The sequence below is a fragment of the Sander vitreus genome, chromosome 18 (assembly GCF_031162955.1).
Source record: "Sander vitreus isolate 19-12246 chromosome 18, sanVit1, whole genome shotgun sequence".
NCBI lineage: Eukaryota > Metazoa > Chordata > Actinopteri > Perciformes > Percidae > Sander > Sander vitreus.
In genome coordinates, this window is record NC_135872.1 from 10,950,992 (window position 1) to 10,974,352 (window position 23,361).

At 40.9% G+C, this 23,361-nt stretch overlaps 1 pseudogene across 1 annotated transcript in view; it reads right to left on the reverse strand.

Moving 5' to 3' along the window:
- LOC144533838 (apolipoprotein B-100-like) overlaps positions 1-23,361 on the reverse strand; it is a 47,818-nt pseudogene that overhangs the window by 18,872 nt on the left and 5,585 nt on the right. The window contains exons 17-30 of the transcript XR_013503473.1: positions 22,835-23,040; positions 22,519-22,689; positions 21,250-21,380; positions 20,919-21,120; positions 20,585-20,757; positions 20,294-20,469; positions 20,079-20,194; positions 19,593-19,960; positions 14,786-19,473; positions 13,582-14,682; positions 8,407-9,163; positions 7,768-7,928; positions 5,687-6,047; positions 1,368-1,436 (exon numbers count right to left, since the gene is read on the reverse strand). The product of XR_013503473.1 is annotated as an apolipoprotein B-100-like (transcript). The remainder of the gene's footprint in view (positions 1-1,367; positions 1,437-5,686; positions 6,048-7,767; positions 7,929-8,406; positions 9,164-13,581; positions 14,683-14,785; positions 19,474-19,592; positions 19,961-20,078; positions 20,195-20,293; positions 20,470-20,584; positions 20,758-20,918; positions 21,121-21,249; positions 21,381-22,518; positions 22,690-22,834; positions 23,041-23,361) is intronic.

Sequence of the window (23,361 nt, forward strand, 5' to 3'; positions counted from 1 at the left end):
TCTAATGGCGTCTCGTTCCGAATACGATCTCGTATTTTACGAAAACAGTTCACCGAAAAGGGTTTCTGAAAACATTTTAAGTGAGAAATAGGCCATACAGTTGCTGAATCTGTCTGCTTTTTTGATCGACAAAGGTCAGTTTACAAGATCTTCGTCAGATTTTGAGAGGCGCCGAGCCGACCACTCCTCAGGTGGAGTGCTGCTGCTGCAGGTCACGTCACATGCAGAAATGTCAAGTGGGAGAGATGAGGAAGGCTGCCCGGAGTTGGAGGATGTGCCAGCATCGTATATAGTCTGGTGTGTGGGTACATTTTGGATTTCATGTTACCTATGATGACAGCGGAACATAGAAATAAAACAATAGATAGAACTGCCACTGTGTGCATGTATTGTGCAACATTCATTCAATATGCTAATTTTAGCTATATATATATCATATGCTGAAGTATATTTCTGGAGCGTTAAGGATTAAAAGAAAAATATGAGCAACGCAATGCATTGTGGTATTTTAGGGCACAGGAGCAATGGTAAAGAGCGAGTAGTACAGAGCTGGGAATCAAAAGATGACGGGAAATACTGTTTATAAAAAAAATAAATGTTTAAATTGACCTCCAGAGTCAAAATGCAAAAAGTTTGTTCTTGTTTCCCAACTTGGTTGCAAGTTATAGAAGCTTGGCTGGGAGCTTCATGGAGACAGCTAGCCGCCTTTTCGGCTGTCAGTCAGCTTCAACTTCTTATATTAACTTCTAATAGCTGTATGCGACAACCTGCAATAAACCGTTTACGTTTACACGTTTAACCCTTTACAACAGAGCCACTTCACAGGTTTTTTTTCCTCTGTAGATTTGCGGGTGTCGTAATTATTGGTTCTTAATATAGTCTTGGTCAGCTAAACATTTTTTCACTCCAAGTCATTCTCCATCAAAAACTTTTCAGTATGAACACTTATCACTATAGACTTATGGTGGCTGTAAAATGGAGTGGAGAACACGTCATTGCATTTTATGCTCAATGATTGCAACTACCGCAGTGCAGTTATAGTGCATTTTAAAATTGATTCACCCATGCACTATAATCCACTTTGGCACTGCCCATGACACTGAGCATACACTACTTTCATCTCAATACTAACATACAACCCTGTCAAGCGTGCAAGCATGAGTTGATTTCCTTCTGTTATAGCGGCTGTTTGCCGCTCTTGCATTGGTCACAAAAGCTGCTTTGTCCTAGCTTAATTTGATCATGTAAAATGGAGCAAAATACAGATATCTTACAGCTATCTTTCAAGTCTAGATTAAGTTTTTTATACAGATTTTCATTTTGATGTATTGCTGTACTTTATTAATGAAAGACAGAAAACCCCTTACCTCTCCCATGCCCCTCGACTCCAAAGCAAGAGCTTGGAAGTCATAGTTCATTTCATCCACAGCACGGACCTGAGACAAAGGACAAAAAACTGGACTGTAAACAAAGAAAAGCTAAATACAAAATACGGCCTTACAAATTTCAAGAGGCCCCTCAGCCAACAATAGCTTGTTCAATACAGAGGCACTCAACATGAAGTCTCTGAATAATCAACACAACCACATACAAAACAAAACACAATTTGTTGAAATGTGTAAATCGAAATGTGTAAGTTATCCTAATCACCAAAGTACAACTCTGTCAAGACAGATTTTCATACAATGGTTGAGTCATTGTTAGTTTTCTGCATTGAGGTTGATGGTGCTGGAACTAATTTGGATGTAAAGGTTACAAGCAGATGGAAGATTAGAATCATAGCCCTATAACATTACATTAAAGGACAAAACAACAGTGGTGCTGCACCCAATTACTTTTTTACTCTCCACCCTTCTGATTGTGTGTGCATGTGAAAAGTGGGGGTGTCAAATACAAAACTTCACTATGGCGTGCCTGTGGGCCTTTGTCATCTCAAATGAAGATATTTGGCATGAAGCACTACAGGTTACACCATTAACATATTTAAAAGAATACTGCAATAATGCAACATTAACCTGGATAGTATCTGCTGCAAAGAACACAAAGAAAAAAAGGTGGCCCAACAATAACATCTTTCTTTTCATCAGGCTGAGTGATAACCCATGCCCAATCCACTGTCTGCATGCATGGGGGCCGGTTGAACAAAGGTCTCAGACATGCATAGGAAATGGGGACCTAATATGCTAATTGAAGAGGGACCATTGCACAGTTAATGGATTGAGACAGATTCATAGGCCAATAATTAGAAGCTTGGTGTGTTGCTACAGGTACCTGCACGAAGATAAGTCAATCCAGGAAGTCCAGTTTGTGTAACAAATCAATACATTTGAAGACTTTTCACATACCAAAACAATGCACGGCAGTTTAATACTGTAAAACAGGAGATTACAAGTCCGGCCGGTTATCAAAGTGACAGCCACTCTCCTGCTCTGCCAACACAGGGGCCAAAGCACTGAGGCCTGTACTACGAAGCAAGATTTGGCGTTAACGAACGAGGTGACTTCAGGTTCAACCCAGGGTTATGTGTATCACGACGGTGGATCACTTGTAACCGGGTTAAATCGCCGTGGTAACTTATGCTGAACACCTAAACTGCTTGGGAGCAGGTTATGTTGGAGATAAGAGATCAACCAGTGCAAAAGCACCGCCTACTGACCAATCAATACTCGATTGATAACGGCATCGCTGTTCTTTGAAGATCCGGTGGAGCTTGATGCGGCGAGAGAGGTGCGCTAATAAAAGTTAAAACATTTAGAGGCCGACAATCCCGTTAACATTCCCTGATGGGTATTTTTATGAAAGATATATTTTCAGCGGCGGGAATTACGTATAGGCAGTTTGTGTTGCCAACGCCACACAATTTAATTTTCTCTCACGATCGCTTACCACTGCCAGGGTTGCAACTGATAATATAATAGGCTAAAGCAACGACAGTTTATGGAAAGCACAAGTGTAATTATGGTCAGATATTGCGCTATAAGCGTTATATCAGAGTGGCTTTTTTGCCAGCTCTACTTCCTGCGTTTTGCCTGTAAAACCGTATCTGTGTTCTTCATATTTATGTAGTATTATAGTTTGCTCTTCTTATGTAAAATATGCGATGTTTGCGATTGGTCGTGCTGTGCAAACACCGCCTCTTTTATGTGAACATGCGCGTCGCTGGATTGGGAAACCCTGGGTTGACTGAACTAGTTGTTAACCACCGTCGTGACACGTTATGGAGGACAGCGGTTGTTAGGTTACGTGAAGCCGGGTAACTGAAATAAATCCAGAGCATGTTGATCTTGAGTCGTAGTACAGGCCTCTGGTCTCACAGGATTTGCTAACTGAATGTGGAGGCGGCTTTAAAAACCAAAACAAAAATGCAGTGCTATTGCCGTCTTGCACACCTAGGTGTATATGCGTTTGCACTGTTAACCGCAGCCCAGCTGGCACGCGCATATGTGACGTCATGAAATCGGCGTAACCATTTATACCTGCACTGGTGGTCGCGACACTAGTTGCAGTCTTCTCCTGAACAGAGGTGGCGCTAATGAGGAAAGACTACCGACGGAAATTCGGCACGACACAACGGCACGTTCATGCTTCCCCTTTGTCGTGCACTGCTGAGAGAGAGAGAGAAAAAAAATAAAAATAAAAAAAAAACCTCAGCTTGTGTGCTATAAATCCGGGCGCGCCAGCAAGATCTACGTAGTTTTGACGTCACGATGGCGCGCGCCAGGTTGGGAACGGCCAGTATAATTCACCTCTTAGACTGGTGACCTGTTCAAGGTGTACCCCAGCTCTCAATCAGTGTGTGCTGGAATAACCAAATTCGGAGACTGGATGGACCCAGAACTCTAATAAGGGTCGCCATTAGGGCTGGGCGATATATCGATATCGTGATATGAGACTAGATATCGTCTTAGATTTTGGATATCGTAATATGACGCAAGTGTTGTCTTTTACTGGTTTTAAAGGCTGCATTACAGTAAAGTGATGTACTTTTCTGAACTTACCAGACCGTTCTAGCTGTTCTATTATTTGCCTTTTCCCCACTTAGACATTATGTCCACATTAGTGATGATTATTTATCTAAAATCTAAGTGTGAAGATATTTTGTTAATTGTCAACCCTAGAATATTGCCGCATTATCGATATTGAGGTATTTGGTCAAGAATATCGTGATATCTGATTTTCTCCATATCGCCCAGCCCTAGTCGCCATTATAAAAGGATTTTTTAATTCTCTTAACTTTGATGGAGGAGTGAGGAGGTGAAAGGCAACAAGAGCATCCTAAACAGGAAGTCTAAAAAGGTGTGGACACACAGAGCCGACAGCCAAACGTCGGCAGAAAAGGCAGTTGGTCTGATCAGTCTCCCCAAATTGGTCAAAAAAGTGCCTCGGAACACACCAAAGCGACGAGACGTAATACGTCTCCATAACAGCAGGTGGCGCTAATCTGTATTGTCGCTCAAAAATGAAAACTGGCAGCTGATTGGATAAACGTGTCACATGGGTCTGACTTCTCCAGAAATTCAAAGACACACTGTCATGGCAGCTTGTTCAGAATACGATCTCATATTTTACTGAAATAGTTCACCGAAATGTGTTTCTGAAAACATTTTAAGTGAGAAATAGGCCATGCAGTTGCTGAATCTGTCTTCATTTCAGATCAACAAAGGTCAGTTTAAAAGGATTTGTCAGATTTTTAGAGACTCTAGTCATGCGGATTCCGCTCCCCGTTTCCGGGTTAGCGCTCTACCAATCAGATGGGTCATTTGAGTCCAACTGCCGGCAGTGCCCACCCCGCCTATTATACATGAGAAATCTGCCAAAATGAAGGACGGCGGCACGGAACACGCCGAATAGACTCGAGTCACTGACCTTGCCAAAGTCTATAACGGCCGATTATCGGCTCTGTGTGTCCACACCTTTACTGAACGGACAAACTCCTTCACTGGAAATGTATAATTGACTAGATGCTGCAGTTTATCTGATACAAATTTAAATGAATTACTGGCATCAACGAATAAAGCACCAACTCAACTGTAGCAAATATTTTCTGGATTTTGTATTCCAATTTATCTATTGAAAATTCTATAAATAAATCTAGATTAATTTATAGAATCTAATTATTTTAGCAGTTAGAGTAGCAGCCTTTTCTTGGCTGTGTTCTTTCAGAAACAAACACTATAATTGCCTGTTCGTGTAATTCTTGTACACTTTTCATAAACTGATTGTTTTCTTTAATGCAAATGCTTGCCAATCTACATTTATCTCAAATTAATAATTGTTTATAAAATTACAAAATCTTAGCATTTCTTTCCTATGAAATTAATGTAATTATATTTATGGATTGCTGCATCTCACAGCATCAGGCTCTACCAACAAAAGCCACTGACATTTTTGCACGCTCTAACTTCAATAAAACATGCCTAGAAGAAATGGTAGTTGATGAATGGCTGGCATCTGGTGTAAATCATCACCGATTAACTAAGCATGTGAAACACGTGACCTAGTGCCACTGGAATCTAACAGGGTCTTATTGTTTGGGCTACACATCACATTAGGCATTCAACCTCTGACAGCAATTATTGATACAATATCCAGTGAGACTTGCAGCCTTGGCTGATCCAAAATACTGCTGTCTGTACCTCTAACCTGCACCAAATTAAATACAGTACAATAACGGAACACCCTTTACCTGATCAACATGATTGGCATCACCAGTTGGCCAGCGATGCTTGCTGGGTGTGCAACTTCCAAGCTGCTCTCCGGGCTGCCTCTGAAAGAAGTATCCAACTGTGGCGTCATCCTGAGATCGTCCACTCAGTGGAGGCTGCGGGGTACCTGGGGTGGGGTTAGCAATCCTGTCCATGCCCTGTAAATGTGGGACTCCAGCTTGTCCAGCTCCCACAACTGTGGCTAGGGGCCCTCCAACATGAACTCTGACACCTCCAGTCTCAGGAGCGCCATTTGCATGCAGCATCCCACCTCTCGTCTCCTGCCAGGCCACGTCATTCATACCTAGGATGCTGCATGGAACGCTCATTCCACGGGAAAGCCTACACAAAACAAAATATACAATCATACAAGTATTATGTTGACATGAATATGCAGTCTTGTTATATCACCTTTTTGTGCTGTTCTGCATAATAGCATATATGACTTGTAGTCTACTAAAGTTACTGCCCGACACAAATAAGTCAGATATATAATTTAAGTTACATTTTATATCAGTATAAAGCCAATGTAGCACCCATTTTAACTTGACAGGTTACTTTATTCTGGTAGGCTTTTAAGCAATTAAAGCTTTAAGTTACAACATGTGACCTTTACTAATGTGAGCTTTGAGACAAACCAACTTTTTAAGTAGACTTTAGGAAAAGGAAGCACCTAAATAATAAATAAAAAAATACTACATGAATAACAGCTACAACTTAATGGTTTTCGCCGGGACATGACTTAATCCTGCTGCTCTATGGTTGAAGATTGAAACGTTAGTTTGGGTCAAAGTAGTCTGGATCAACAGAAGTACATTTCCAGGATAAAGCCTGATATCCAGCGCGCAGGCTTTGTCCCTCACCTTATGTTCTTGTGTTGCCGTTCTCAAGATCTCTTCACTACAGGAAACATTGTTTTCCCCTCAATCACCATTGTGTCACCTCCTTCAGCGATAATGACTTAACAGCCCTTTATTTAAATGAGGATCTTCGCGATTACAGCTTTAATGTTGCCCTAAATATCCAAATGTAGTTACATGGCTTGCTCAAAAACGGGACATTAACGTCAAATGGGAAGTCCAATTTGGCGGTTTGCTAATTTACGAATAGGCAATACAAGTACAAAACAGGTGAATGACAAGCATGTTGATGCCTTGCAAGACCAAGAATGCTAGCTAGGTAACATCGTTAGCCTAGTGTTAGCGGGTGATAATGGCTAACGCTACCATTAATGCAACGTTACTAATGATTAAAAAAAAACACTCGAGGCAAACTATTACGTTAACACTACTGATTTTTGTTTTCCACGATAAGAGCTGTCGATAGCTTTGTTTTTTTTTTTAAACTAATTAACGTTACAACGGCATATCCAACATTATTGGTCGTTGTAGCAAACAGACGTGCAAGCCTTTCAGCAAGCTGGCTAACCATAGCTAAAGTAGCTAACCTGGCCAACAAGACCGCGGCTAACAAGAAAGCTAACTTTGAGGCTAAATGATTTAGCTACGTTTTAAATTGTTAATAGCCAACCGTGTATCCCCTTCTTGCTTTGTACGTCCAGTCCTTAATTGGCATTAGCGGATATTGAACAGTTTTATTGTTAGCTATGTTACTTCGCTAGAGTGAGCATTAGCAACCTCCTTCGCTAACAAGCTAACCGCAGCGGGCCTGCTCTGTTTATTATTGGTAACGTTAGCTAGACATCAAAGTTAAATCCGTGAATTTACCTTTGTTTTACAGTAAGCCAGTGGGCTCCCGTGTTGGACGGAAAACAAGTTATTGTCTTGGCTCGAAATACCACATCGGTTGAATGCAACAAGCCAAATAAACCAAAATAGCTAATGTAAGAGCTAACGGAAGCTAATTGCCAAGTTGGTGTTGTGCGAGCTAAAACATCAAGCAAACACTCAGTGGCTAAACAACATGGCCCCCCTTCAAGTTCCAAACAGAGGGGCCTTAACCGCTAAACAAAAGGGGAAATACTCACACCACGGCAGTCGCGTTTAAATCATTCGCTTTACAAAGCCTTTGCTTTCGATGTGAACAAATAAAGAGGAGATACTTACGCGTGTCGTTTTGATAGAGGGTCTATGCTTGTTGCACGCCGTCAACCCAATTCTATATTGTTTTGTTTCCTTGGAGAGAGCGGTGATTTAGCAAGGCTTGATAGTCAAGGCTAAGAGTTTGCCTACGCTAGTGCCCCCTCCCTGTAAATAGCGTAAACTACGTAGACATGCGTATAAAGCCAATGATGATTTGCCTTCCAAGCGTAGGCTACCGTTTGTACACAAAGGTAACATAGACAACGTTAGCTTATTTAATGTGCATAGCAAGCGGTCATCCAACATTTTATAAATGAGCACTTTACATTCCCCTAAGCGTTTCCATATTGCTGCTGGATATGTCTTAAGACATTTTTGGATAGCGTTTGTTAAAAAAATGGTTGACCCAGTAACAAAAGTAGCTCTGTATGTTTAAAAACAATCCGGATATGGGAAATGTTGTAATGACGAGAATAATAATACAAGTCGCGTCAAAGGAGAATTACAAAAAATCCTGCGTAATACATCATCATGCAGTTAGATTTGGTTGATATTGGCTGATCCTGAGTCGGATGGTCCTCGTGGTGCTTGACCCTCCTCTACATAAGGAAACCCCGATGAGATCCAATCACCTCTTCTTTTACAAACTGTGATCTCACCTCCCTATTTCCGATTGGATTGCTATATTTAGGAAACCACCCTATGCTTTATAAAGAGATCGCAGTGGTTCTTGATAAATGTTCTGGAGTTGGTAGACGGGAGCGCCTTATGGGACAAGTTTTATTTAGAGTAGCATACTAAAACAGAGGTAGTGAGTAGGCTACACCGGGAAAATCTTTATTCTTGATGTCACATTTAAGCGAGAGGTAGGAAAAGGCAGGAATGGCAGACATTAGGAAGAAACTTGTCGTGGTGGGGGACGGGGCAGGTGGGAAAACATGTCTACTGATTGTCTTCAGCAAAGACGAATTTCCTGAGGTGTATGTTCCGACTGTATTTGAGACATATGTGGCGGACATAGAGGTGGAAAACAAGCAAGTCCAGCTTGCTTTGTGGGACACAGCTGGGCAGGAGGACTACGACCGGCTGCGCCCCCTCTCCTATCCGGACACCGATGTCATTCTGATGTGCTTCTCCGTGGACAGCCCGGACTCGTTGGAAAACATCCCTGAAAAATGGGTCCCTGAAGTCAAACACTTTTGTCCGAATGTACCTATTATATTAGTGGCCAACAAGAAAGATCTGCGCAACGATGAAAACGTAAAGAACGAGCTGTCCCGGTTGAAGCTGGAGCCCGTGAAAGCAGAGGATGGCCGGGCCATGGCCATGCGCATTGGCGCATATGCCTATTTGGAGTGCTCTGCCAAAACCAAGGAAGGGATCTGGGAGGTATTCGAAACTGCAACACGGGCAGCCTTACAAAAACGGAAAACACCTTCAGAAAGTTGTCTTAAATGCTGTGTTTTGATGTGAATCGACGCTATCTGGAGAACCGTGAAGCGCAGACAAGACGCTTCCGCCGCTGGGATCTGTGTCTGAACATGTAGGCCTACGGGAAGTGACCATGGTTTGATTACTCCCTTGTAATCAGACAACCTTGGTTATACTAAAACAAATGACTGCAAACAAGTTGTTTTGAACACATCCGTTGATCGTCTGATACAGGGGTGTGTGTGTGTGTGTGTGTGTGTGTGTAAAATGCACTGCTTACTGCATGTTCTTTGTGCGTCACATGATCCCAGTCTGGCCGGTGGAGGGGTAAAAATGACAAACAACATGGAAGTGGACGCCTTATTCACTAATTTTCCAATGTGGACATGTCCTTTTCAAAGGCCTGCTTTCGAGCCAGGTTTAAATTGCTCACTTTTTGTGTTTGCATATAGGCAATGCCTTACTGCCAAAGTTATAATAAGCAAAGCAGTACAAAAATTGCACTCGTTATTTATGTCCACTTTGTATTTACAATACAATGACTGTATTTAGTTTGTGAAATTGCACAGCATCTGGACACTATAATTCACAGAAAGCTTTGATAGAAGTTCGAGTCAGTGCAAGGATGCCCATGGTGTTCTGTAGCCTGTTTCTTCTGATGTTTTACGCCATTTTCCATAAAGACAGCTTAAGTTTACGGTTAAAAAAAATCAGTTGTCTCAGGTTTGTTAGTTGGAGCCTCAACCAAAAAGTATATTTTCGACTTCACAATAATAAATGCGTAGTTTAATAGTTTCTTTTTATGCAATAGGCCAAATTGAAGGTCTTAGAGACTATACATTACACATTATCCAGCCTGGAAAAGGGCTAACCATAGAACCATATTGTCCATTGTAGTTTAGCAAGTTTTCAGGTGGCTACAATGACTCGATTTGGGAGGACATTAATTAATAATTAAGAAAAAGTCACACAAACACACTGTAGCCTGTAAATAGTACAGCCAGCAAAGAAAGGGGGGTGCTTTGTCCATACAGCTCACCTGAACCAAATTATCTGAACCATACAAAGTATGTAATACAGTATCCCACCATGTTTCTGAACTCTGAAATCTAGGTCTCCTGTCTCACATAGGCTGGCATATCTCCGCTGTCTCAATACTTACAAAATCTGTTTGACATTTTCTAATTTAGCTACAGCTTCATTTACAGTTGTGGCGGTGATATTACCAAGAGAAGATTGAGCATTTGAGATGGTTTAGCATGTGAGTGCTTCACTCAGTGAAACACGTTTTTTATTTATTTTTATTTTTAGAAAATGTCATCAAAAGAAGAGCAGGCTATGTCAGAGCTCAATGAGCAAGAAGCACACACATATGAGATTATGGGAGAGTGTAGTAATTAAAAATTTGATGGAATTGTATTATATTATTAAAACCACAGTCTTATAATAATTACACAAACTGAAACAAAAAGGTATCTGACTAAAACACTAGGCAGAAATTAAGTGTTCAATAGTGATTTCTTTTCTTGTTTGTTTACAGCACTACAACTGAATTAGGAACAAAAACATCTTAATGTCTTCCTTTATGACTGCATGTACCTCACATTTATTTGGAGCTTTGAAGTTAGCAACAGAAATCAATGTATTTGAATTTATTCGTCATAATTGTGTAAGAAATTTAGCTCAAGTCTAATCTGACTAGAAATGTTATGTTACTTTTCCCTTACAGATGGTGGGAGTGCTTGTTCAAATGACAGCTATGATTATCAATTACAGACGGTGTTGCAACACTGGAAATTCAGGGTAAAACCCTGGTGGATTTACTATGCACTTTATTGTCTTTGCTTTAAACATGTCATTTTCTGTCATTCAGTAAACAATAGTAACCATAGTGAAGATGAATCCGAGTTTAAAAAGAGTATCTTTTATAAATCCAGCCAGAGTCACAATGGTGTAAAAGTCACATTCCTCCCTGTCTTCTGTTGCTGGGCTTTTTGCTGACTTACAGGACAGGAATGCATTGTGCTGGACTGGTTAATTTTCCCACACTGGCCCCCCTCATGTGCCTCATTTCCAATGTTGTTAGGTTATTATTCACTGATCAGACAAAGCAGAGCATGTTTTTCTTTAATTTTCTTGTTTTGAAGAATAAAACAATGGAATTTTGGAGAAGAAAAATGCTGAAAATGTGCCAATCCTATTTGTACAAGTGTGTCAAATTATGACCACATTAATGTAATTACATCATTTCCTTTGAATGGAACAATGACATTTGTTGTTAGGAAAAACAATCCAGAATGTAAGGGAACAAGCGGTACTGTTTTGGGAAAGCCAATAAAAAAAAATCAATTTGTGTCACCATCTCTACTCTCTCTAATTATTTTGCCTCATTTGCTCACATTAAAGACAAATGCTTAATGTCGTGTTGCAGCTGGCATTAGTTCCAACATACTTATTGACAATAATATGAACTATTTTGTGAATTACATCATCCATTGCATTTGCAATTTTGTTCTGTTTTTGGTAGGATACATTCCCCATAACTTAAATATAAGTTTTATGATCAGTGGTGAAGTACAGTTTTGAGGTACTTATACTTTACTTGAGTATTTCCATTCTATGATACTTTATATTTAATATTGTACTTTTTACCCCACACAATGGATCTAAAAGCTATAGTTGGTAGACACTTGGGTGATTATTATTTTGTAAACAAAACATATGAGCTTAAAACTTATGATGCATGGTTATAGAATGAACTACTTAGCTTGTGAAGTATATCAGAACAGCTCCACCCCAGCAAACTACATTAAAATACTGCATACACTGTTCAGCAGAGGTTGCAGCTGGACAGGATAGTCAATACAGCCTCAAAAATCATTGGCTGCAAACTCTCCCCCATTTGTGAGATCTGAGGCCCGTACCCACCAGAAAGGCCTAAAGATCCTACAAGATGAGACTCACCCTTGCCAACTCCCTTTTCACCATCCTCCCATCAGGGAGAAGGTTGAGAGACAAAAACCTCCCGCTTTCTCAACAGCACATACTGCAGAGGCATTAAATCTCTAACAGCTCTCCATCCCTGAACCAGTATCTCATGAAAAAGGTTCTCCTAACGAGCCTGTATAATTTGTAATAATCTCTTTACACTGGTTTTATAATACTTTTCTATATGTTTTTATGCCACCCATACTAGCGTTATTTTATCTATTTATTGTAAAGTTGTGGATTTGCGCTCTGCATCCCTATGCACCATGTCACTTTAACCTGACATCTGTCACTCTAGCCTCCTGGACTGTCATCCAGGTATGTGGTGAGCGGTGTGCCCTCTTTTTTTTTATCTGCCTGTGTCAAGTGTGATCCCGTGTGGGATACCGTATGTGTATATATTTGCTCTATGTTTTTGTTGTGATTTGTTGATGTCCTGTCATAAGCACACTGAAGCAAATCCCTAGCAACTTGCACCGAGTTGTATGGCAATAAAGTCTTGAATCTTGAATAATTTACTGTGTTATGTTATTTTGCTTTTGATATTTTACACATAATTAGCTCATAATACTTCAATACTTTTACATAAGTAAGATTTTAAAAGCACTTGCAATGGTGTATTGATATACTGTTGTATCATTACTTTTTCCCAAGTGAAGGATCTGAATACCACTGCATACTGTATGATTACACATCATAGCCATCATTTGATAAAATAATTCATGTATTTCAAAGGGTGAGTTCATCTTAGAACTTTGCTTTTTATTATTGTTAACTGTCAAACTGACTCACTTATTCTCTTTGCTTTATGATAAGAGAGATTTTTTTTGTCTTAGAAGCTATTTGTGTCTCTGCTAAATTTAGACCCCTAGGATACAAATGGGCATATGACAGCAGTATATAGTGAGCTTTTTGTGACTGTGTTCAGTATTTAGTTTTTTTTAAAATATTAAATAACTATATATTTGTGAGTTTGAGGGGAGCAACTTTGACTCAAACTGAAGCGCTTCATGTCAGGAAATTGCCAACATTTTTATTGGGAGGACTAATCAATGTGAAGAAAAATTTACCAGTGTGTAAAAACCATATCATACTACCTTTGCTTACATTCTTACACTTATAAGCCTACCAAGGCGTTAGTATTTTTAGACATGTATGTCAAATTATGTACAATAAATGCACAAAGATATCATATCATATACAGTATGCAGTACAATCTGTCTTTATTGAAGGCCACATCTTTTATTTTAAATAGTACAAGACACAATGGTAGCACGGTAGGACCTGAACAACTGGGAGTCTACTGTGAAAATTAATAATTTGAATAACAGAGTAGCGAGACGAGCATCATGGTTACACAACAGATACAATCAATACAAACACTGTAGTAGATCAACCACTGTCAGTTAGTTGAATTTGGCAACAAATGGTAAAGGAATGTCAATCTCCATCTGTCTGTCACCTACTCTCACAAATGGTTCAACATTTTTGCTTTTCTCCTTAAGTGTCTTAATGACATTGTTCTGGAAACCATTAACACGTTTTACCAATAAATCAATCCAAGACTGGATGTCAGCTTGAAGCTGTTCAAAAGACATGTCAGCCAAAATAATCTGGAGTTTAGCTCTCACAGCTTTTAGATATTCTACAACAATTTTGCAGGCCTCTTCAACCTGCCTGGTAACATCAGCCAGGACAGGAGAGTTAATGGCATCATTGTACACATCAGTCACAAAAGTAGAGAGCTTCTCTACATTCTGAGATTTAAGGGTTTGGAGAAACTTCTCACTTTGTTCAGTGGTAAACTGCACAAATGCAGAGAATTTGTTAATGATATCTTCCAGCTGGATTTCCCGCAGTTTCCTAACAGTGGCAATCACTTGGTCCTGAATTTTCATCAAAGCTACAAACAAGTCATCAAGAATTTCTCTTCCTCTGACAACATGGTTAGAGCCAGGAAGGGTGAATTCAATGGCTTGGAAATAATCAAGGACTGCTCTAAACATGGAGGAAAAGTACTCTGGAACCTTATGAACAGCCTCCTCAGATACATCCGCAACAAAAGCACTACACTTCTGGTAGACCTCAAGCCCAGACAGCTTCTGTTCATACCCAGGAATCTGGAACTTGGTTTCTTTCAGGAATTTAACGACTGCATCAAGAACAATGTCAACTTTCTTTTGGTACACTCTGAGGATCAAAATGGTCTTATCTGTGACAGTTGTCTCAATATAATGATTTACGGCTACAAGGTTGTCAAAAGCCCACCTGGACACCATTTTACCCTGCTCTCTTGCCTGCTCAAAAGAAAGGCTTCTAGTAAATCTGTAGATTGTGTTATATGTCCTGACAGCAGGATCAGACACCATTTCCATGACAGTGGGCACCTGTTTCTTCAGGCCAAGCATCATCTCATATGGCATCTCCATGTTCCAGGTTGTCTGAAGGTTCAGCTTGTTAGAGTTAATCACAGACATCTTCAGACCCAAGATATCAATGTCGGTTGTTGGCTCAGACTGGGGAAAAATTAAACATAAAACAAATATTAATACACTATTCATATTGAAATCACATTCAAAGGTTATTAGTAGGCAAACAAGTAAGCAAAAGTTATCTTACCGGGTAGCGACCATAGAGTCTGGCTTTCACTTGTGCTGGGCGCTTAGTCTGCATTTGAAGTGCAATGAGTCCTGCAGATGGAGTGGACATAGAGACAACAAGGCCTTCCTCTGGATTTCCAGTAATCTCCTGATAGATTTCCAAATTCAGGACAGGTAGATTGACCTTTGCTGAATTGGTGATGGAGGTATCCACATTTTCATAGCTTAAGGTGATGGTGCTGTCATGGTTTCCCTCAAGCATTGAATGTTTTACAGACAGGACAGAGGCCATTTTAAATCCGCCGACTGTGTTCACATTGGTTTTGCCCTCAATCTTTCCGGTCAGAACCTTAAATTCAGAAGTTGAGGAAGCATCGAGTGTAAGGAGAATGCTGTCCTGGTTAAGGATGCTGGCATCAGTTTTGAGAGTGACCACTGCGGTTTTCATGGAGAACTCATAGGTCAGATCACCCAGTACTGGGATCCTGATGCTCTGAATTTTGGGCAGGGTGATTTTTGGAAGGGTCAGCTTACTGAGGGCAGATGGAACATGCAGAGCAGGCATTGTGATGAGACTGATGTCGGGCAGGGGAATGGTGAATGTAGACATCTCAACATTCATCACTGGAACTTTGTAGGCGGGGACTGTAATGGTTTTGGGCAACTCAATGTTATACTTTTCATACTCTGCCTTTGCTTGATCATAAGATGTAGCCAGAATGGCAGCAGTCTTATCCTTGCCGATGAGCACTTTCTTGTGCAGAGTGTTGACATTGTTGTTAATGTAATTGATCACTGGATCCACATTAATGTCAATGGTGATCATCTCAGGGCTCTTCATGTACTTCAGCTTGGAGTTCATGTCAAATGTCTGCTGAGTTGTTGTCAGGAGGTAGCTCAGGCCAGTGTCTTCCCACAGAGAGTAGTCTTCCACTCCTCTCCACATACCAACAAATGGCACAGTTATTTCAGGAATGGTGATAGGCTCCTTGAGCATATCCAGATTCGCCTCTCCGTTGATTTGGGAAAATATGTTAATTTCTCTGTCACCATTATCCACGGTGAAGTAATGGGAGTATTTGTACTGGTTGAATCTAGCCCGACCTGTCCAGCTAGCCTGCTGCACTTCAGAGTTCAGGGTCAAAGAGATGTCATTCTGGAGATCCATCTTTCCAGACAGCTTAAATGGAAGGGCAACCTTGACATTCCCCTTGTTCTTGGTGTCAAACATAAGCTCAGTAGGTGTGACCAAAGCAAGTGCAGAGTTTGAGAGAGTTCCCTCAACCTGTCCAGCTAGCTCAGCACTGTGAGAGGCAGTGAAATCAATTTTCATGTCTCCAGTATTAGCCTGGAACTTGACATTTGCAATGCTGCCCTTCATGAAAGGTGTTTCTGTCTCAAACTTGGCATTAATAATTATGTGGCGGAAAATGCAGATTTCGGCATCCACATTTTGATTCAGTTTGAGGTGGTTGCTACCTGTTGCTCCAGTGAAAGTCACTTTGGCTGTGTGGAGATCCATGACCAGCTCCATGTCACTCTTGTGGGTTACCTCATCTGAGAAGTCCTGAACTGCATATTTTTCATTGGCCAGATTGTTAATGGTCAAACGGGCAGTGCCAGCCTCAATCTGGAGGACATTCTTTTGATTCATTGATGTTTCAGTGAAGATGTTGAGGAATGGTATGTTGAGGTCATGTTTGTAGCCAGTCTCCACAGTGGCAGAAACTCCATTTTCAAGGGCAAAGAATGCATTGTTGACAAGCTCGGCAACATAGAGCTCAGTGTTGGCCTTTGCAGTAGTTTCAGAGGAAGCTTGAGCTGACAGGCCATAGAGAGTCATTGTTCCGTTGTGGTCAAGTGTGAAACAAGACTGGTCAACTTTAACATTCTCAGAGATGGACAGGCGATTCATCTTGGGTGCAGCAAAATGGGCAGTGGCATCCACATTGAGGTTAAGGCATTTCAAAGTAGATGTAGTCTGTGAGTTAAGGTTGATTTTGAACTCTGGTGTGACTGATGTAGTGGTGGTGTTTTCAAGGTCAGCAGTGGTCCTGAGTTTCAAATGAGGGGAGGTAACTCTGAACTCTCCGTAGAGTTTCCCAAAACAGGGAATCATGGTTATATCTGCAACTTTCTTCGTCAACTCCATAGTGAATGTGTCATAATCAAACGATTTGAATTTTTGGACCATCCTCATGAAATAGTCACTCATGTCATCAATCAGCTGTTTAAAGTTAAAGGAATACAGTTCATTCACAAGCTCCTGAACAGGTGCCATAACTCTTTTGAGCAAAGGCTGGATATCAACTGACTTGAGAGCAGCAATTGCAGACTGTATCTTTTCCCTCACCTGATACTGCTTCATAATTTTAACAACCTCATCCATGATGGCCCCGATCATCTTCTCAATCTCATAGCTGGAGAGGATCTCTTCTATTTTGGCATAAATTACATCAAAGTTGTTAGCAATATTATGCTTCTTGATCCAAGCCATGATAGCATCCTTCATTGATTTCAGCACATTCATGACTTTGTCAGTTGGGAACTTGGCTGTCAAGTTGGTCATGACGTTTTCTATTGAGTTGAGAAACTTTCTTATGTCTTGGACAAAGACTTTGAAGTCAAAGTTGTCAATGACCTCCTTCAGTTCAGCCACTTTGTTCTGAATCTTGGCACTGATCTCATACTTAGTGTTGAAGTCTTTCAGCATCTCAATGCTGTGGTCCATCATTCTCATCATTTTGATCTTTACGTTTTCAATAACTGCAGGCAGATGCTCAATGAATGGGATCTGGATGAAGTGGCTATCACTGTTCTTGTCATATTTCACAAATCCAGAGATGGCGTAATCTTGACTGGCGTCACTGAAGAGGGCAGTTGAAACAGCTCCTGACATCTCAATACCCATTCTCTCTGCATTGTTAAAGGCACTCATTTCTTGATCAAAAGTGTGCTCGTTTACTGTGGATGCCATCTTCAGTGTGACACTTTGCTCTTGGAGGCTCAGCATGCTGTTGAACTTGTTGTCCATATTAGTGATGATAGTGGTTTTCAGTTTATGGGTGGTTGAGGCTCTGTACTCAAAAGACTGTGTGAACAGAAGGGGTTCTGCCTTCAGGAGGAATTTGCTGTATAGTTCACCACTGTGCTCACCATACAGATACACTGCACCATTGGAGTTGAAAATGGCATCAATGTTCAGAGTGAAGGGTGCAGCAACAGTTTTGACTGTACTGTCCATACGAAGAACTGGTGAATTGAAGTTAGCCACATTGTTGAATTTCATGGTCAGACCAGCAACCTCCATATCAGTGGTATGTGTCATTTGAGATCCCAGGAGTTTGCCATTGGTATTGCACTTTGCAGAGAGGACCATGTCAACGAATTTGACTTCATACGTGTGCTTTAGCTCTTCTTCTAAGAAGACTCCCATCATTGTTCCAGTCAGCGCCATATTGTGGGGCTCTGCCTTGAACTGGGCATCATTCACAAAGTTAATCTCCATGATCTTCAGGTCATTTTTCACAATAACTGAGGCAATAAAACGCTCCATGTTAACTGTGATGTCATGCATGTAGGAGTTCCTTTTGTCGAGGAAATTGTCAGTCTTGGAGCGAAGGGAGAAAGATCTCAACGTAAGAGACAGTGAGTGGGTATTTTCGGTTCTCATCTCCTTGAGAGATCCAACTATGTTGTTGGAGAGGCTCAAGCCATCTTCATTCAGTCTGAGGTTCATTCTGTTTCTGGTGTTGATGTCAAAGAGGTTGCCCTTAAGGATGCCATTGAGATACACTTCTGTGCTTGCAATCTTCCCATCAACATTGAGCTCAGCCTTGTTGTCTTTAATGGCTCCCTTAGTGGTGAGAGACATGGTAGCACCAGAGTTGTCAATTCCACTGTGGAAAACATTCTCGAAGGTCATTGGGCTGTGCTGAGCAGTTGTTGTACAGCTAGTAGTCAGGCCATTCATAGTCAGGGCTAAGGTTGCCTTGTGAGAAGCAAGGGTTGAGAAGATGTTCAAGGAGGCATCAGCATTTATCTCCAAGCCGGTGGGGTTCATAGACCCAGTGAGCAAAGAGTAGGCACGGTTCACTGTGTCACCAGCTTGATTCTCTATTCTGAGGCTGGCCTGTCCTCCAGAGGCAGAGAGCTCCATCTGGCTACGAAGTATTCTCTCTTCAGCCTTGGTCACAGAGTCAGACTGGATGGTAAGCTTGACATCTTTGTAGCTAAAGCTCATTTTGGTGGTGTGCTTGATGGGGTCAGTGTTCATGTTGGTGTTTGACTCAATCAAAAGTCCCTCATTTGCATATGATGCCTTGATCTTGTTTGAAAGCTTAAGGATTTCAGAGTTCACCCTCAGTGTACTCTCCAGTTTAGCTTCTTTCTTTGCTGGCTCAACAGAGAAGGTGTGTAGATAAGTAGTGCTCGCAGTCATGGGTCCAATAGACACACTTCCGTCTGTGTTGATATCTCCAGAGAGCATGTTTGAATCTAGGGTGACCTGGGTGGTAATAGTCAGAGAAGTCTCCAGACCCACAGGGGCGCTGGCATAGATGTTATACCTTCCTGTTGACATTACTTTGTCTGTGACAGCAATGGTTTCCAGCACATCAAAACCTGTGTTCATGAGCATGTGGTTCAGGGAACCATCAATGGCCAGTTTCATAGTCTTCTCTGGTGTGTCAGTGATTTTTGTAGCTCCTTTAAAACAGACAAAACAGTAAAATATTAATCAGTATCAACTTTTATGTTGTTTCTCTAGAGATAAACAACAAATGTATAGTTCTTCTAATTAAAGACAAGAATAAAGATTAAATTACCCTCAGTTGAAAAGGAGAGAAGTTTAATTGGGCTGTCAGCCATGATGCTGAACTTGGCCAAGTAGCTAGGAGACTCTGCAGTGTTGTTACCAGCAGACACAGTTGCCTCCCAGTTATAATAGTTGCTGTTGACCTTGGCAGATGCTTCCACCATTCCCATCAAAGGCAGAGTGAGATCATATTCAGAAGGGATGATAAAATCGATTTGGATCTCCTTTGAGGCAAACTCCATGCCCAGCTGAGGCATTGAGATGTGTGGGGTGTTGAATGAAGGTATCATTAGCTCCTCAGATGATTTGCCTCCAAGAGGCAGAGGGACAGTGATGGTCAAACGGTCCTGGTTGAACTGGTACTTAAATGTGCTATCACTGGTGAAAGGATAAAAGCAGAAAATGTATTATTATGTAATTTAAAGCAGACATCCAACTGGTCACTACATGTTGTAAAACATAATAATTGTTATCTTTAGATGTGGGGTATACTTACAAGTTCATGAATAGGTTTTCAGGCATGGAGGGCATTTCAACACTTGCAATTCCACTCCTCAAAGTCTCAACATAGGGAACATCAGCTGAGATCTTGTCCATCCAGATATCACTGGCCTGATGAAGAAATCACCACATTTGTCATGCTTTAGTCCAGAGGAAATATAACTAAGTCAAGGTCTGCTAAAATAGTTGTAATGATTATATTATCTTGACCTCAACTGCCTTGTTGAAGATATGACGCAGTTTCATGTCAGTCTTGACAACCTGCTGGTCCACGATATCCTCCGCAAACTGCCTGAGCCAGGCCTGGAGGGCTTCAGTGTAAGGCACCAGGATCTTAGTATCAGCATTCATGTTGGACATCAGATGAACCTCAGCTTGGTCTTCACCTTAGATACAAAGCATTTAGCATTTTACTATTACATTTGAGACAGTGTTTGAGACAAATGCCTGAAATCATCAATCTTTGAAGTCCATTAGCAGTATATTCTTAAACACACATACCATATTTGAATGTGATTGCCTGAATGGAGGAGGTCTCTGGGAGCTTGACATCACTTTTGATCTCCATGGTGAGTCCATCAGCATTGCTCATTGTAGCAGTGATGGCGGCATCAGTCTTGAGTGAGGGGACCAACAGCTGAACCTGCAGCATGCCATCAGTCATGGCCTGAAGCCTGTGATTAATAAAAAAACATGATCAAGTCAATGTCTGTATATAATTTTTTTAGCTGTTGTGTAAATGTGGCTATGGGGCATGTTACAGTACATAGCTCTAAGTCAGATATATTATTTATTGACAGTATGTTAAACAAAAGATTTTTGTTTGTTGACTCACTTGGCACGGCCAATCAGAGAGAGCTGGGGCACGTTCTTGTTGGTGATCTCAAGGGTAATGGATTTGCCTTTGGTACTGCTGTCGGTCAAGCCAACCTTAACGCCGGCCTCGACATCAAAGTCAGGTATCTGGATTTGTGTGGTAAAAACATTCCTGTTCCTGTTGTACTTCATGGTGGCTGTAGCCTCGGTAGGCTGATCACCTAAAGTTAGAGAAAGTATAACTTGATTTCTCATGTATGTAACCCTATTAAATGAAAAAGGTGGTTGTGGCACAGAAAGACTTCAATCATTACAAATGTTTTTTTTTTCTCCAAATAAGACGTTCATACCCTCAGCTCTCAGGGCCAACTGCAAAGAATCAACCTTCTGGTGGCCGTCCTTTCCTTCGCTGAGAAGTTTGTATGCAATGGTGGCTGTGTACTCAGAGACCTCTTTAGAAGGCTTAATGTCCAAAGTGAACCTAGGGGGAAAAGAACAAAGTTGAACTCTCTCAAATCTTCTGTGATATTGTAAAAACACAAGAACAATCATTTTTTAAGTATTTGTGTTTCAAACTTTGACTAATTCTACTAAACAGTGTTTATGTCCTTCAGGGACATGCACAGACATTTCGAGTAGGCCTGCACGATTAATCGTTATAAAATCGCGGTCTCGATTCATCCCTGTTCGCCATTTAATTTTTAAAAGGGGGGGCATTTTTGTGCTATAGGTGCCAAACAAAATCTATGTTTGACAAAAAAAACTTTGCTTTTATGATGCACTCCTCAGAGAAATGATTGTTCCAGAAGTTGTTCCTTTTGATTTGAGATGAGGGTCATTGAGGTTTATAGAGTCAGGATGGATACTGCATAGTCAACAATCAGTGACTGTTACAGGCCTAATTTGGAGGGGCTATATTGCTCTAATCTGGAAACAACGTATAACCTAGCATAATTCAAGAGCCCAAACCATCCCATCCCTGAGACTCTCTCTCCTCTACAGAACGCACACTAATGTAACGGACGTAACGTAGCTAAATTAGCCTGCTGCTGCAACATAGGCTGTCATTAGCTTTGGTTGATAATGTAGCATTTTACGTTAATATAAGGCCATGCTGCGCGACGTGATACAAACGTTACAAGCTGAAGCTGCACTTTATTCAAAACTCAAATTGATTTTTGTGGTTACTAGTATTCACAGGGCATTTGTCATAAAGGGCAGAAGGGCTTGTCTTTAATATGCGGTGCACCGTGTGAGAATATAAACAAAGTCACGTGACTGACCATTTAATTATCTTTAGTAATGATGGGCGTATTATCGTATTGATGCAGCCACCACAGCAAAAAAAGAAAAAGAAAGAAAGTTTTTTTTTTTTTTTTTTAAGCTCTTCCACCAGAGGGGCAGCTAAGCCAATCAGGGCAAACGGGCTGTTGCCCGGGCAACAGTAGCCTGCACGTCCCTGATGTCTGACATGTACACAACTGAAATATGTCACATTACAGAGGCGAGACACCATTAAATTACCATTTCCTTGTGACTGAAAGAATGATAATCATTCAGTGTATTCAGTGACATAAAAATTAACAAAACAATCACAGATTTTTCAAAGAAAAACTTACTTAGACTCTCCATTCAGGGGGAAGTAAGGAACAGCAGTCTTATCACCAGTGCTTGCACGGAGTGTTTTGGTGCAGTATCTGACTCCAGAGAAGAGAGTTCTGCAGTCTGCGTTACCCTCTGTGTGTGGGATCACAGCAGCCTGACCAGCACCCACAATCAGCACTTTATTGCTATTTCAAAGAAAAAACAGCAACATCAGTTTCCATCTTCTAATAACTTTGTTAAACATGCTGTAATAAAGATTGCCATCTACTACTAAAGCACTTAAAAATATATATCATTTATCAAATATAATTTATGAATGTTATTTTTTACCTGATGCTCAAGAGCTTTGTGGTGCCCTGTGGGGTGGGGATGGACAGCTTGACCTGGTTCTGTTCCATGGTGATCTTGGCATTGAGCGTGCTCTCATGGTACATGTTGGTGTGCATCTCAACAGCGGATACAACGAATTCAGGGACATGGACTCCCATCTGAGTCACAAACTCAACTCCAATAGAGGGTGTGAACAGCAGCTCATTCTGTGCACAAAAACAGATCACATGAAATTAAATTAGTTGCAAAGTCAAGAAAGAAATGAAAAATGATATTCTACTATAGTACAACTACTATGACAGTCTACTATATCCATCCATCCATCCATCTTCATCCGCTTATCCGGGGTCGGGTCGCGGGTCTACTATATTATAATATATAATATAATATATTATATTGAATTATTATTGTCATAGATTTTAATAAAACTTTGCAGGACATTTGAGGAAGTACATCAATGAAATAGCAACAGCATAATAATAAAACTATGATTGATAGAGCATTGAGGGTAGGTTGAGGACAAAAGA